This window comes from Calonectris borealis, chromosome Z, assembly GCF_964195595.1.
Source record: "Calonectris borealis chromosome Z, bCalBor7.hap1.2, whole genome shotgun sequence".
Taxonomy (NCBI): domain Eukaryota; kingdom Metazoa; phylum Chordata; class Aves; order Procellariiformes; family Procellariidae; genus Calonectris; species Calonectris borealis.
In genome coordinates, this window is record NC_134352.1 from 6,424,605 (window position 1) to 6,439,967 (window position 15,363).

At 41.2% G+C, this 15,363-nt stretch overlaps 1 protein-coding gene across 1 annotated transcript in view; it reads left to right on the forward strand.

The window, feature by feature from the left end:
• Positions 1 to 4,616: 4,616 nt before the first annotated feature.
• Positions 4,617 to 15,363, forward strand: part of HAPLN1 (hyaluronan and proteoglycan link protein 1) — a 62,778-nt gene continuing 52,031 nt past the window's right edge. The window contains exon 1 of the mRNA XM_075136941.1: positions 4,617 to 4,750. The gene's annotated coding sequence lies outside the window, so the exon portion shown is untranslated. The remainder of the gene's footprint in view (positions 4,751 to 15,363) is intronic.

Consider the following 15,363-nt stretch of genomic DNA (forward strand, 5'->3'; position numbering starts at 1 on the left):
TAAGTGGTACCAGTGGGAATTTCCAAATTCTTTTCAAAAGTGGTCCAACGTAGCATGAACCACAATATTCGTTTTTGCGGAATATGCCACCTTTGCATCCATACTGAAAAGGAAAATTCAAAATCTTTGGGACAATGATACTGAACATTCATTTTTTGAGTTGTTGCCATGGTTTGAGGTGCTAGGAATAATAATCAGCAGGCCTATGAAGTTGTCCGTCATGACAGTGCTCCTAGGTAAAAGCAAACATAATATCTGTTCATCTTATCTGGACTGGGTTTAAGCAAACAGCTTTCATTCTGCATGCTTTCATGGTCAGATAATAGGGAAGAAAAACCTAAACTACGCTTGGAAGAAAAGAAATGCAACATCCTTCATCACTATTACAGGTACGATCCTGCGGTTACTTATGTTTCCCAAAGATGATGAATGCGCACGGAGCAGTGATCTGCATGTGGAACTGCTCTTCAGTTGGAGTTAACTGAGCATCTCTCCAAAACCCTCTACGGTATTTATACAGAAACATCACTATCAAGATATGCAGATTAGGCCTCCAAATGTGACAGAACAATATGAAATAACTTCTTTTTCCTTTGTCGAGTGCTAAGCAGGTGAGTACCTTTGAGACAGTGCACTGTAGCTCGCACTGTGCTAGAGTTTTAACTCGAGACTCCTGCAATATCATGACCGTCTTCTTAAGCGAAGCTTATCATTAACATTATGCTTATTTTGAACCTCTGTCTTTGCTCAACAAGATGACAACATCTTGCTAGAACTTAACACATGGAAGCATTCATACTGCCTCAAAACAGCGTCTATCTAGCCCAGCATCTTGCTCAGCAATATCCAGTAGTGGGGGTCTGAAGGATGATTATGAAAGAGACAGCAAGAAAAAAATGAGCCTTCCACTGGTATCCAGCAACCAGCAGCTTAGGGACTTCCTCAACCACAGATTGCTTCCGTGTCAATACTCTGCACTAGACTTTCAGCTATGCATCTAGCTGCGATTACAAAGCCCTTAAGTCCAGTATAGCATTGCACGTGGATTTCAGAGTTTAAAAAATGGCATAGAATGAAACAAAACAATGGAATTTTATGAGCTAACTCACCTTAATTTCTATTTGTTTCAAATGTATGTACTGAGCTGATACTTTTTCATCAAAGATTCGGGGGAAGAAAAAGACAACCTTAATTTTGTACCCACTCAGGGAGCGCTACGGACTCCCCTAGCAGTGGGGCTGGCAGGAATTTCCACATGCCACTGCTTCCTTTCCACCTCCCCATCCATTAGCAAAAGGAATAGGTATTTCACTCATGCTGCTTGTAGGCTTTATACAATATCCCAGCATTTCTTCCGTATGCTTTTATGCAGAGAGACGGAGCATTTCAGCCCCACTTGGCCCACAGTCAGCACAAGACCAGCTTACCGCCTCCGTTACTTATAAAACCCATGTTGTGTTGATAATATTTAACACCGTTCTATTAGCAAGTCTTCAAACGACATAATGTGCCAGAATTCATTTTAAGATACACTAGAAGGCTTTATGGTAGGATTTCGTGGTGTTTCATTCTCCAGTTACCTGCACCTGATTTATAATTGGAAAATAGTGAAAACCCATACAGGTTCACTTTCTGGGACATTTCCGTTGTTTCTTTTGGTTTACTACTGCCTCAAACCAAAAACAGGGCCCCTGTAAGTGCAACTGACATAAACCCCACAGCATAGGCAGGAGATCGGGGCGGCGGCGGTGTGAATTAGCCGGAGTCTGTCACCCCCAGCAGCCAGCCCCGCCTGATCGCGGCAGTTTTCCCCAGACATTTCCACTTCCATTTCTCTTCCAGTGCTATGCTGGCGTGACCCTTTCCAGCTTTCAAAGTATTTTGACTACTCCGGGGGGGGGGGGGAGGGAAGGGCCGTCGTTGTGCGCTAAAAAAACCCAACAACCAACCCAAAACGCCCTACAAATAAAACAAACAAACAACCCGAAGGAGAGCGGGGAACATCTTGAAAAATATCGGCAGTGGAAAAACTCGGCGAATGCCCGTCTCGAGTCGTTTTCGCAGCGCTGCCCGGAACGGGGGAGCCGCGGGGACCCGCGCCTCGCCTCACGGCCCGCGAAGGGGCAGCAGAGCCGGGCTGGGGGCCCGCGCCTCTCCCCGCCAGCTCCCCGGGCAGCCACGCCACGGCGGGGAGGGACGGCGGGGGAGAAACCGAAGCGAGCACGGCCCCGAGGCGGGCGACAGGCGGAGACCCCCACCTCACCACCTCCCGCCGCGCCCCTCAGACCCGTCGCCGCACCCCCGTATCCCTCCGCGCTACGGCCCCGGGGCGAGGCCTGGGCGGGAAGGCGGCGGCCCGCCCCCGGGCCCCCGCGCCCCGCCGGCCTCCTCCCGCCCCTCGCCCCGCCGCCGCCGGAGGTGTGTTTTCGCGCCGTGCCCCATCAAAGCCCCCTCTGTTATTGAAATATGAGGCCGCTTCCTCCCCGGCGGAGGCCGCCGGCGGGAGGCGGGGATCGGCGGGGCGGTACGGTCGCCCGCCGCCGCGAAGAAACGTCCCTTTGTTCGCGCGGGAGGGGCCGGCCGGCCCCGCCTCAGGCCGCGGCACCCCCGGCCACCCCACCCGCCTCTCTGAGACACCTCAGCTCTGACCCCGGCCCCGAGGCGGGTGGGCGGCCCGGCCCGACCCTGGGGCGCCCCAGCTCGGAGGGAGCGCGGGTGCCGCCGTCCTCGGGTGCCGCCCCGGGCCGGGGGTGGGTCTGGATCAGGCGCCGGAGGGGCCCCAGCCTTCTCCGTGGCACCCGAAGAGCCTCGCTTGTGGCCACCTGCACCTCATTATTTGACGTCGGAGAAATGCATCGCGCCTCTTTTTTTTTTCTTTTCCCACTTTTAGTAACAACCACAAACCAATATCCTGATATTTCTAGGCAGAGTCCCGTTTATTTATTTGCGGAGGTTTTTTTGTTTTGTTTTTTTTTTTTTTCTTTTTCCCTCCCAGTGGGATCTGCTGTGAAGTAGCTGCTGGGACACAGCAGTGGCTGACCCCTGCTTGGTGACTCTGGTAAAACCGGTGTCTTCGGACGTGCTTTTGCACCAGGACGTGTCAGGCTCCGGCATTTCCTGATCAAGTAGGATTGATGAGCTGCAGCCTCTTTTGATGGTGCAGGCTGAGAGTTTGACACCCACCATGAGGAAAGCTTAGCAGGGTCCAGGCTGAAAAAGGATGTTGGAGGGTTGCAGTGGATATGACACGGTTACATTCTTCTGTTTAGCATTGGAGGGAGGGGGGGGGGGGGGAAGGGATTAAATGAATCCGCAAGACCAAGTTGCCTGGGTTACTTACATTTTCTAATCTAGCAGAATTTAGAGGTTGAGGATTCGGGCATAGGTTTCCTACTGCTGTTGGGAGATCAGGCATCAAGAACCTTATTTTTTTCAGTGGAGGAAGAGCAACTACACCTGCTTTCAATTTAAATAATATTATTTGGGCCCCAATTTGCCAACCTGCAGTACATCACCAAGGCTTGGCCTTTTTTTTTTTTTTTTGTCTTTTTTCCTTTCCTCTGTTGTTGTTTGATTTGAGGTTTTGTTTTCATTTGTTTGGTTGTTTTTTTAAATAACAGACACATTTAGAGATACAACAATGGCAGCACCTTTTGTCTGCAGTTGTAAGAGGCAACGTTTAGTGTGTATGCTTTTCATGCCATGGGATTTAGGGGGTTAAACCATGGATTTTAGCAGACTCCTTTGGGGTTGTGTGTATCCTGATGTGAAATGCACCATCAACCAGAGATTTTTGATGCTGGAGCGGCACTTTGGCTCGAGGTGGTGTTTAGAAATTGCATAAAGACTTGGGGCCAACAGTTGCCTGACTTTAGGGTTTTGTGATGCCAGTGCTGTGAGCAAGGCGTGTTCTGTGTTTGGGGTGTAATAAGAGAAGCTGAGCTTGTTTCCTGGATTAATAACTCGATTGGAAGTTGGGGGTAAAACAAAAATACAAAGGGATCCTGTTAGGTCCATCTGTTTCCACCCCACTACCCACCCCCCACCGTTCATCACTTTCTCCCCGTCTGAAACCACGTTCCCACCTTCAGAGTTAATGGTAGGGTGGGGGGTAAATAAGGAGCAGGGGCTGGGAGGGCAAGTGATCAGAAGTATCATGTTTCTCAGGGTGTCACACACCCTAAATCCCTAAATTCAACGATCGCTTCATGAGGAACACTACCAACTTCTCTTTTCTTTCTTTCTTTTTTTTTTTTTTTTTTAAGCCCCGTGTAGTTTTTAGCTCGGGACTTGTGTGCCTTGCAAGAGGCTTTTTTAGGTGCGGATCTGGGAGGGCTGGACCTAAGGGGCGAGGACAGAGACCTGGAGGGACAGGGCAGCGTGCTGGGACGGGGTGGGTGGGTGTGGGTGTGGGTGGGTGTGAGAGAGAAACCGCGTGTGTGGGTTTATTTTTCCTCTCATTCCTGGGGTCTGAATGGAAAGCACGTTGAGCTGTAATTAAGACATCTTGGAGGCGTACTTAACTCATGACGTGTTGCTTTTCTTTTCCTCTCGGTGAGAAAGTGGCTCTCTCTTCCCTGAATCAGGTCCTCTGCCACCCAGAGCCACAAAGAGACATTCGGGACATAGGCACACACACGCACACACTGACTTAAGGTGAGCACCAAAAACTTCCTCCGCACTTCGCTGTCCTCTGTTTCGAACTGCTGGAGAGTTCTGAGAGCATCTCAACTCGGGAGCTCTGCACAAGGTAAAAAAAAAATCAAACTTTTGGGAAAGGTTTTTACTCCTTTATTTCTCTAAGTCAGATGGGGATCCAGTAAGCAATGTCTGTGGCATCAGCTCTAGGGCTGCTCTGAAAGGATTTTCAGACGATCTAATTTGGCAGCTGAGGCGGGGGGTGAGAGCGAAAGACGGATTGAAACTGGCTAACTTCAATGTGTTTGACTTTAAGTGCTCTGTGTTACCAAAGGAGAGATCATATTGCAACTGCAGATTCCGTCTGAAAGACAAAAGTTGTATACTTCTGCTCTGTGGCTTCCTCCTATGGGATTAAACATTTCACAGAGATTTGTCTTTCTTGAGGGATTTCTCCATCCAGTCAGATGCTTTTAGAAGTTTTTAGGATGTAGGAAAAGGAGGACGGTGGGCTGAGCAAGAATTTCAAGAGCTGGAAGTAGATTTGCATAAAGTACTAACCATCCAGTTAGAAGGAAAAAGATTTTGATAAGATGTGATAAATTACATACTGATGTCATATTTGACTATTTATTGTCAAAGAAAGCCTGAATAACTTTTGGCACAGGTTTCTGTATCGTCTCCACTCACCAAGAAAGTTAGGATGCCACAGCATTTTGAATGTGTAGCTGCACATTAGCTGGTCCATGGCTATGATAACTATCATTTTACTGGCTCTGTATTTGGGTTTTGGGGTCAAATACATATAAAGGTGTCATTCAAAATGTTTTTCATGGCAAAACTACTTGTGTGGTAGGTTTAGATATACAGGGTTGGAAAGCATTTCCATGTTTGAATTAAGGAGGTTTATTGCTATTTGTATATCATTGGAAAGGGGATTCATTACTGCTAGGATCTTTTGGGACAGAAAGTATTGCCATATATATGTTGCTGTGTGATGTCACGTAACTGATACAATACCTTCAGGAGACTCTGGAAACCTGGCAATGTGTACAAGAGAATCATGTAGATTGTTAACAGCAATGTCTTTGTATTAATGGCTAGCAAGACTGTTTTAGTGCCTAAATGTGGAAAGAAGCAATCTGGAAAGATTCCTATTGTTTTGTTAGGAAAACATTGTTAGGAGTATGTATGATGTGGTAGTTGAAAACGTAGATGCAGTGAGGCTGTGTAACTGGATACATACCCTCTCAACACACACTGTTTCTAGAGACAGAGTATTTTCAGCACGTGGAGAAATGTGTCATAAACAGGAAAATTATTATCAGCTCCTTTGGAGAGGGAACCAGGAGTCAGCAGTCTCATGCCAAGGCGTGTCACGCAGAATGCCAAATCCTCATGCTACAAAGAGATGGCTCATGCTTCCTTGGTTTTTCGTATCTAATGGAGGCAGATACCCCGTAAAGCATAGTTAAGTGGAGTTGCTCTGAATGCATTATCTGAGACTGTAACCCGTATGTGCTTACCTGTATTACATTTAGTGACAAGGGCAAAGGGAAGAAGGAAGAATGCAGGAAGAAACAGAAAGAAAGAAAAAAAGATTAATTTGTGATACTTTTCAACATAGCAGTTAAAGCAAAATGGGAAAAATTATTTTGTAGAGAGCAGCTATTTCAAAGTTAAATTAAAAAAATGTCGATGTAATAATCAAGACACTGCTGGTCTGCACTGAAATTGTGCCAAAAGGCCTGTCTTCCTATTAAGATTCCTGGATATATAAGCAGATTCCAATAAGAAAAAAAAAAAACTGTGTCGTTATGAAGAAAAGTATTATCCACAGCAATGTCGTCTTCAGAGACATGACTGGCAGTGTAATTCACAGCAAAGCACCCTTTCGTTATAAACCTAGTGGGTTCAGTTTCCTCTCATTTTCCATTAGCATGGTTAAAACAACTAGCAGCCACTAAGATGACCCTAAAGTAATGCAAAGGCTTGGGGCTGGGCAGGGAGAGATTTCAGAAAAGGATGGAGGGTTTCTACGGCATGCTGCAGTGCACCTATGTTTTTACAGTTTGTAAAAGGATGAGAAGAGCATTTTCTACTGCAGGTCCCTAACCTCTCTGATTTTATGCTGATATGTGACTAAAAGAAATATTTTTGTCCACCGTTGGTCACAGTCTGGAGCTAAAAAAACTGTTATCAATACTTACTTAATGAAGTCACTTAACCTCCTTGCCCTTCAGTAAAAATCTAGAAATAATATTGACCAACCTTTAAAAAGTGTTTTGAAATCTTCAAGTGATGTGTGACTTTGCAATTGCTTATATTTAAATATATTCAAATTTTTCCAATTCACTGCAAGGATTAAAGTGTGAGAACTGAAATTAGTATTTTCTGCTCTTCATTTGCCTTCTCATTGAAGCGGTAGTTAAACTATCCTTGGAAGTTGAAATACTTTGCATTTCTGTTTCGTTGTAAACCTGACAGTGTATTTCATTACTTAAAACTCTCTGAAAACGAAAAGTTTGGGAAGAAAATTATTTTCACATGACAAGCTGCTCTGTTGCTTGTGAGGAAGCATTAGACATTCTGTCTCCACTGTTAGTAACTGTAGCATACAGTACTGCACTTGAAAAGGTAGCTTGTAACTTGTAGGTAACAAAATGTTCTTTGGGGTAAAAAAAAAAGCCTGAATATACTTAGGATTTCAATCAATGGTGTTTAAGGAGGATTAGAGGAAACAGCTGGCTAAACAAATATTAGGTGTAGAGTGGATGCTGTGGTATAAATTAATAATGCAGTTCTTTATCTGCTGTATGAATGGGAGGTTTTGTGGAGATAAGACGACCTAAACATGGTCACTGTGTGCCACCTAGTGGATGTTGCAAAGAGTCTGTCAAAAGATTTTTCTTTTATTCAGAAGATCTGAACTAATCCAGTGCAACTTAACTGTAAGTGGTTAATTTTATTCGGTTTTACCATTAAAAACTATCACCTAGCTTTTTTTTTTTTCTTTCATAGATTTTTAGGGGAGGTTCTTTCTGCTTTTTAAGTGCCTATTAGATCTGATAAAAAGCAGTTCTGCTTTTATTTAACATAATTTGCCACTAGTATCTATTTCCAAAGACTTGTTAAATCATTCAGTAACGAATAGGCACAAATGTACATTTAGTTTGACATACTGAGCTTTTAAAAGTGAAGAGATTTCTGTACAAATGTTGTGGCAGGAGAAGCTATATTCAGCAGTAAGGATTTCAAAGCTTCTTCCAAAATTCCTTTATCACGTAGGATGTGCTTTTGTTAAACCCCCTTTTGTTTTGTCCCTGAATATTTTGTCAGTGATAGGCATAGACAAAGAAAATGTCAAATTATTTCTGATGGCTAATAAAAGGTCATAAACCCTCTCCATCTTCTTCTTCTGTGCATGTCATTCATCTCCATCTTCCTCAGACCTCACACACGCTTATTGCTTGAACTGTCCTTTCTCTTTATTAGGGAAAGGAAAATTGCTTTTTGGTCCACTGGATTGTTTGTTCCGTAGTAGATGTTCAGGTGCTGTCAATTTTCATAGCTCTAAAGGATCCCATGAAATGACAAGGTTTTAAGCAGGCACACATCAATCTGGATATATTTTGTGACTGTTTTTATGCTATGTGACCAGCTATGCTTCCACTTCTTAAGCTTTTTTAAAATTTCACCATCATCATAGCTTCCACTGCAGTCATCTCCCAGGCACCTAAACCAAATCCATGGTTCTGATCCTACATTTTTCAAGTAAGTGCCACAATGGCTACTGGAGTAAAGAAGTATTTGAATACTTGGTAAATTCAAGGTCCCCGTGCTTCACTTCCTCCTGATTTTCATCATTGTCTGAACAGTAAATCAAATGGCAACATCACACTTAGCAGAACAAAAAATTTCTGTGTCCTTCTCATTTACTTAGCTTTGAAAACACATTCATTTGTTTCCTTTTAATTAGTACAACAGAATGGAAATCTTGAACATGATCAATGGCTCTGAAAACAAACATTTAAAACATGCATTAAGAATAATAAGTAATCTGCACTGACTACTTCGAAAACTTTTCTCAAGAGTTATATGAAATATTACCGTAGGAGGTTGTTAACATGATGCATGAGTTAATGGCTAAAGTGAGAAGGAAGTCTGCCTTTCCATTAATCAGGCAAAGTTTACAAATGAAAGTCTAGGAAGGTAAAATACCACAGCAGCAAATGGGCTAATTGATTTGATGCTATGCTTCATAGGTGGCTACTTTTCTTTTTAGTTCTGCCTGGCCTGGTACTGTGAATCACAAGAGCTGCTAATGGAATCAGACCCAAACTGTATTAATGAGAGTCTTTGCAAGGCCGCAGAGTCTCTCCCCGTACAAAGCTTTCCACTAGTGTCACTGGCACACAAAGTCACTGCTATTTCCTAGAGCAGGGCACATCAGATATTACAGCAGAATCTACATCGTTAATTGTCTGGCATAATAGAAATAAAATCATGAGACCAGAATAATGTCCCTGGATATATGCCTCTTGCTTCAAAAAATGTCATCTTGGCATTTGTCTAAGAGCAGAAGACCATTATCTTGAGACAGCTTTCCATTAATAATATCTCCTAATTACTTTAAATGCTTGCAGCCTACAAGGAACATATGGGCAATGGAGACAGGTTAGATGAGAAATGTGTTTGGCAGAAATCTAAGTAGTAGAAAACAAATGTTTCAAACTGCTCCAGGGGAAAAAGAAGGAAAAGTTACTTAGAGGTAGTTCAAATTTGGGTTTGATCAGTTTTGGTCTGTACTTTTGCAAGTGGATGTATTAAGTTTGGGTTTGTTTGAGGTTTTTTGCATATCATATCATGTTAATTTACACTGCTTATGTCATGGTACCTGGTAAATCATTTAAAATGTATCAATAAGTATTAGTACATTAAACCATGAGGTATACTGACATCTATTGTGATTCTTTACATTCAGAATTCCTTTCCTACGATAATGCCTATACGCATAGAGAAGAGACAGTCTGTATGCATCAATGCGTATGTGTATGTATGTGTGTATATAAATATATATCTCTCTATATATGCTTACATGCCCTATTAGAATATGTAATTTATTTTTTGGAGTCTGGTGATTGAAAATCGATTGTGTAAAATGGCACGCTGCTGTTGATTTGTAGCTTTTAGCATACAGACTATTACCCTCCATTGTTTTAAAACTGGTGATTCATTGCTCCGCTAGTTAGTGGCTATCACTGCTTGGCACTTGTGCTTTGGGAGATCATATACACAAAAGGCATGGTACAATACCACTGTGCTGTGAGATTCTGATCCAGCAAAACAATATATGAGCAACTTTATTTACATTAGTAATTCAGTGAAATCAATAGAAGCTCAGGGCTCAATGGCTAAAACTATTCATCTATTTGCAGAATGGCATCTGTAACATCACACACGACTGATCAAAAAGCTGTACATGAAGCTCCTAACCTGCAAAACTGTTTAGCTTTATAGACATAAGTACCTCAGTGATGTCAATAAAGTGTTAAGTAAAACTGTGCACATTTACAAAGAGTAGAGGAATCAAGACCGGCACTTACGGAATCTCTGTGTAGAAGAAGTACGTGTTTAATATAGGAAAAAAACTTTCATTGCTAAAATAACTTCCCAAACTCTCCAATTGGAACTGAATAACTATTCATCTATTTATTAATAGCTGAGAGAATACATGCTACACCCCAAAATATCTATGCAGTGGTTGGTTTTTTTTGGTTTTTCAGGCAAAAGAAAAACCCAGCCCTGAGTCACATACAAAAATACTGCCTAGAAATCGGAAAAGCACATTGCAAGTTTTCCTGTTTTGTAATAGCTGTGAAAACATTACAGTGTTGGGCCCAACCAAGAGATTTATAAGAACCATATCAGAGAAAAACAACATTACATTAGGTGCGGTAGTTCTTTTACTGAAATTACAGCGATACATGTGTGTTGCAACTACAGGAGACCATAACCGTGCTGCCACCTTCTGATACACGCTGCTTATTGCCTAAGGTAATTTGCTCCCATGTTCTAATGCTAGAGATGCTGTACATGCTGTAGTGAAGCCCTGTAGTTTTAACTTCATGCATAACCTGAAAGATTAATGAGCACGTTGTTATTTTCCGATAAACTATGTTTTCAGATTTCCAAATGTCTGAAGCAAAATGTCAAATTTTGCTGAGTCTTTGTAACTTGCTTCTTTAATAGCTTTGATTGTATAGGTTTAAAATAGGTGTACAAAGTGTGATTCAGCTTTTATTAGCAAGTCAAGCAGGCAGGCAGATTTTTTTGTTTGTTTTGGTTTTTTGTTCAGATGAACAAAAAGATGAACCAAAGAATTGGTTCATTTTTTGATGATTGGTTTGATTAGAACACATTTTCACTGGTGTACTGAATAAACTACGGTTGGACTTGATGATCTTAAAGGTCTTTTCCAACACAAATGATTCTAAAAACCGTATTAATGAGTGACTGTGTATTTGTCTGGTTGTGCATGTGGTGGTATGTCTGGTCACATATGTCGTGTCACGCGGTTTTGATGTACTTTGGGGAATTAATGGTCATCTCTGTGATCCAAGAACCAATGAGAGACAGTAAAGATGTTGATGTCTCAAACATTTTCCGCATTTTGCCCAGCTGAAACAGTGAATAGAGAGGATGGTAATTCAGCTGTTATTATTGATAAAGATAACTACAGATTACTATCTCTTTACTCCTAAATATTGATTAAAAACCTTGGTAAACCAGATTATAATCTGGCCATGTTGTACTGCAGATCTATTCTCTCAAATGTTGCAAATGAGAAAAGACACAGAAGTCAATAGATTAGCTTTAGCTTTTGCTAAAGAAGTAGGCTATCAACACGTTTGAGTGACAGGGTAAGAGGCACCACGTTGGGAGTCTTTTGCCCAGTGGCTGGTGCCTGGTATGGCACACTGATGTGACTGCTCCCTGTGCTGGTTTGAAGTGGCCTGGTCCCTTACGCCCCATGCATAAAGGAGCACATAGTAGGAGACAGATAGAAGCACTTGGCTGCTGCAGGGGTTATATGTCTTTCAACACAGCTCCTTTGAGCCTGTAAACCATGTGCCAGAGAAAAACCAGTTGCACTCCATATGTGTGACATGCTGGTCTCATTCTGTCAAGATAAAATATAAAAAGCAGAAAAGAGCAGGTAAAAGTAGAATGTCTGTACAGGAGCCAAAGGTGCTGTACAATTAAATAAACAATGACATGTCCTGGGAAATCCAGCAGGAAAAAATGCAATTTTTAACCAAGAATCTCTCAGAGTAGATCAAAAGAATAATAAAACATTTGTTGGTGTGTCTGAATGTTTCTCCTTAGTACCAACATCTGGTCTTTTAGCCAATGAGTGGGTTGTTGCATCCAGTTTCCAGGCATTTCATTCTGTTTTCCCCCATGAGCAGGCTAAGAGAAGCATGCAACGAGTACATTTTTCCAAAGCAACCTCCATATCTGATTGCATCTGCATTTTAATATATGTTCCACTCTGATCAAATCAGACAATAAGAAAATCTTTCAAATCCAGTAGAGCATTCCTCAGTAGGATGGGAGAATGATAGTGGCATGTATAACATCTTCATAAGCAAGCTAGGAAGATATTGTCGTGATAAAACTAGTGTGACATGTTTTCAAAACTGGTTAGGAAATCAATAGCTCACTGTGGAAGAAGAAGCATATATCAAATGGGATTTTGCTGAGGCTAGTCAGCTTTGGTACTCTTCAATATTTTCATTAGTAACTTGGATAATGGAATAGAAAATATGCTTAAGTTTTTAGAAAATGCAAAATAGGGAGAGATTGAATTATTCTGAAAGCTATGCTTTGAAGTTAAAATGTTCTTGCCTAACTGGAAAAAAAAATCTTTTCAACAAATAGAATGTGGTAAACTGAGGTAGAAAGAAAACAATCTACGAAGATGAGTAAGGTTTAAGGTCTCATTTGAGCTTGTTCTGGTGCCAGGTACTGCATTTTGAGAGCTGTATAGACCAGCTAAAGAAAGTCATAAGGAAAATAATAAAAATGATAGTTTAGGAAGCACGAGTTGGAAGAACCAACTGAAAAACCTAACCTAGCCTGGCCTAGCTAAAAATGAATACACTGAAAGACAGGCATAATAAGAGTCTTTAAATCACAAAGATTGAGTAAATCATCTGCTCCCTATGTCTATAGCAGAGAAAAGGAGAAGTATTGGGCGCATATTGCAGAAAGAAAGACTGGAGAAAGAGATTTCTAAAAGATGAGAAAGCTCAGGCATAGGTTGCCTGGAAAGCCTGTGAAGTCCCATTGTTTCAGTTTTCAATACCACATTAGACAAAATGGATAGAAGTGTGAAGCTGGTGACTCCTTTTGGTTCTCCGTGGGACAACTTTTCTACAATTCTACTGAATTAGATAGTTTTGTGTGGGAGAAATACTTTTGAAAATTATGACTTGCTTCAGCATCTATACAAGAAGAGTATTTAACAAAATCTAAAGTTAATGAGTTTCCACAGTTTGTGTCTCATGGAGATAACTCTTTGTTCTTGAATGTAGTAATTCAAATACATGATCTTTGCTGATACAGTTGAGTCCAGTCTGGCTTCAAATATCATCTGGGTAAACGGAGCTTGAGAATTACTTATTTTTAATCATGTACTGCAAATCTGAGATGAAAGAAGCATCCTCACCTATGCATATCACTACACTGAGTGATTTATTTTAGGTATGAAGCTGATAGAAACTTTAGATTTACTGTTTTTCAAGAAGTATCAAGCAGCAAAAAATATGCAGAGAATTATGAGATAATGTCACTTGAATAGAACATTGCCAAGGAATAATGGTCGTCTATCAGAAAATTAAAACTACCACATTTATGGAAAACACTGTAAGTGTCAAGGGAAAGCACAAACATTTATTTCAACACTGGGAGACATAGATCCTGTCAAGTCATGTTGTGAGGGTGACTTATTTTTGGTGCATCTGATGATTGATGCAGATTCCCTTATTTTATCTGAGGAATGTTGGTTCAGAACTGCAACATTACTGAATTACTGCGATTTGTTTGTTTGGACTTCAGCCTTCTTCTGGCATTATATTGGGGAAATGTGACTTTTTATTTCTAGTTGAATATGAGTTTGAGCAAATCTATATTTATTTCTGTGACTTGCATTTTGCAAAATAGTCATCTCAGAAAACAACCCTCCTTCTACAGGCAATGATATTCATTGATTCATTTTTATTTATTTATTTATTACTCCAGAAACTGCCATAGAACTATAATTTACAGGTTTTATCCTTCTTTTATATATATCTTAGTACCAACTGTCCAGTTTATATTGACTTTCTCACATAAAAGTTAAATAAAATCTTACAGATGTAGTGTAATAATGGGGTCCACATGTCAGAGGGCTCACCCTAACCAATATGTCTAAAGAGAGGGAGACGAGGGTCTCCAATGTGGAAGCACACTGACTTTGAGTTCCTTTGACACCAAATAACCAATTTAGCTTATTTCTTATATCAGGCTTGAATGTGCCCTACATTATGGCCTGAAGTCATTAGAAATCCAGGATCTTGGTTCAATAAATTTTGGCTTTCTTCTAAGTCCACAGAAATGCCACCTATGAGCAATGGCTCTTTTGGCAATGGAGTCACAGTCCCATTGTGTCTACTTCAGGAAAATTTATGGGTAGTCTTTGTAGTCTAGAGGAAAACCAGAAGCAAGAATACGCCTCTTCTTTTGCAATTAAAGGTTTGCAAGTTCAGTTACTGTGCAATGTACCAATAAATATGAATAAAAGGACAAATTAAGTACTCTGCTGGTCAACAGCTGTAACTTTTTATTCCCATATTTTTAGGATGTGTATTGTCATTTTAGGAAATCTTGCAGATCTGAAAAAAATGTAAAAGGCAATTCTGGTTCTCTATAAGCTCTTCCCAGACTTCAGTAAGGCCAATGTAGCACAAAGGAAATATATGTGGGCTTACCTCAAGGAGGATTTGGTTCATATTTCTCTGTCATGGAAGCTTAAATATGGCAGATGGCCTAGAAAGCATAACAGTCAACTCTTGCAATTCTCATAACATTTTGTGGGTTTGTTTTATTAGGTCATCAGTTTTAAAGTCATAATATTAGATAAGAGTCTTGACTCCCACTAAGTAAAGTCTTTTTGGCCTTTGTGCTTACAATGAAAAGCTTGAATATGTGAACTGCAGAAGTAAATTAGGACTCCTAATCACATGATTTGGTCTAGCAATTCTCTGTATCACGGGGTTCAGTGAGACTGATAGGGGCATTCTCATCTCAGTGGTGCCCAATGACACGAACAGGCGGCAAGGTACCCACACAGAAATGCAAGAAATTCTGTTTAGACATAAGGGAAAACTGTGAGGGTGATGATTGAACACTGGAACAGGTTGCCCTGAGATGGTGGAAGTGTCTCCATTCTTGGAGACAGTCCAAACCCAACAGGACACAGCCCTGAGCAACCAGCTCTACCTGACCCTGCTGTGAGCAGGGCAGTCAGACTAGACTCCTACAGTCAAATTCATATTTGCTCATGTATCATCTAGACTCATGGTGCTGAAGAGAAAAAGTCATGGATTTTTGCTTAAAAGGGCTGTGGATTCTTTCTTGGCTGCTTGGATATACAAAAGCACAAGAGTAAAGAAGGACAAG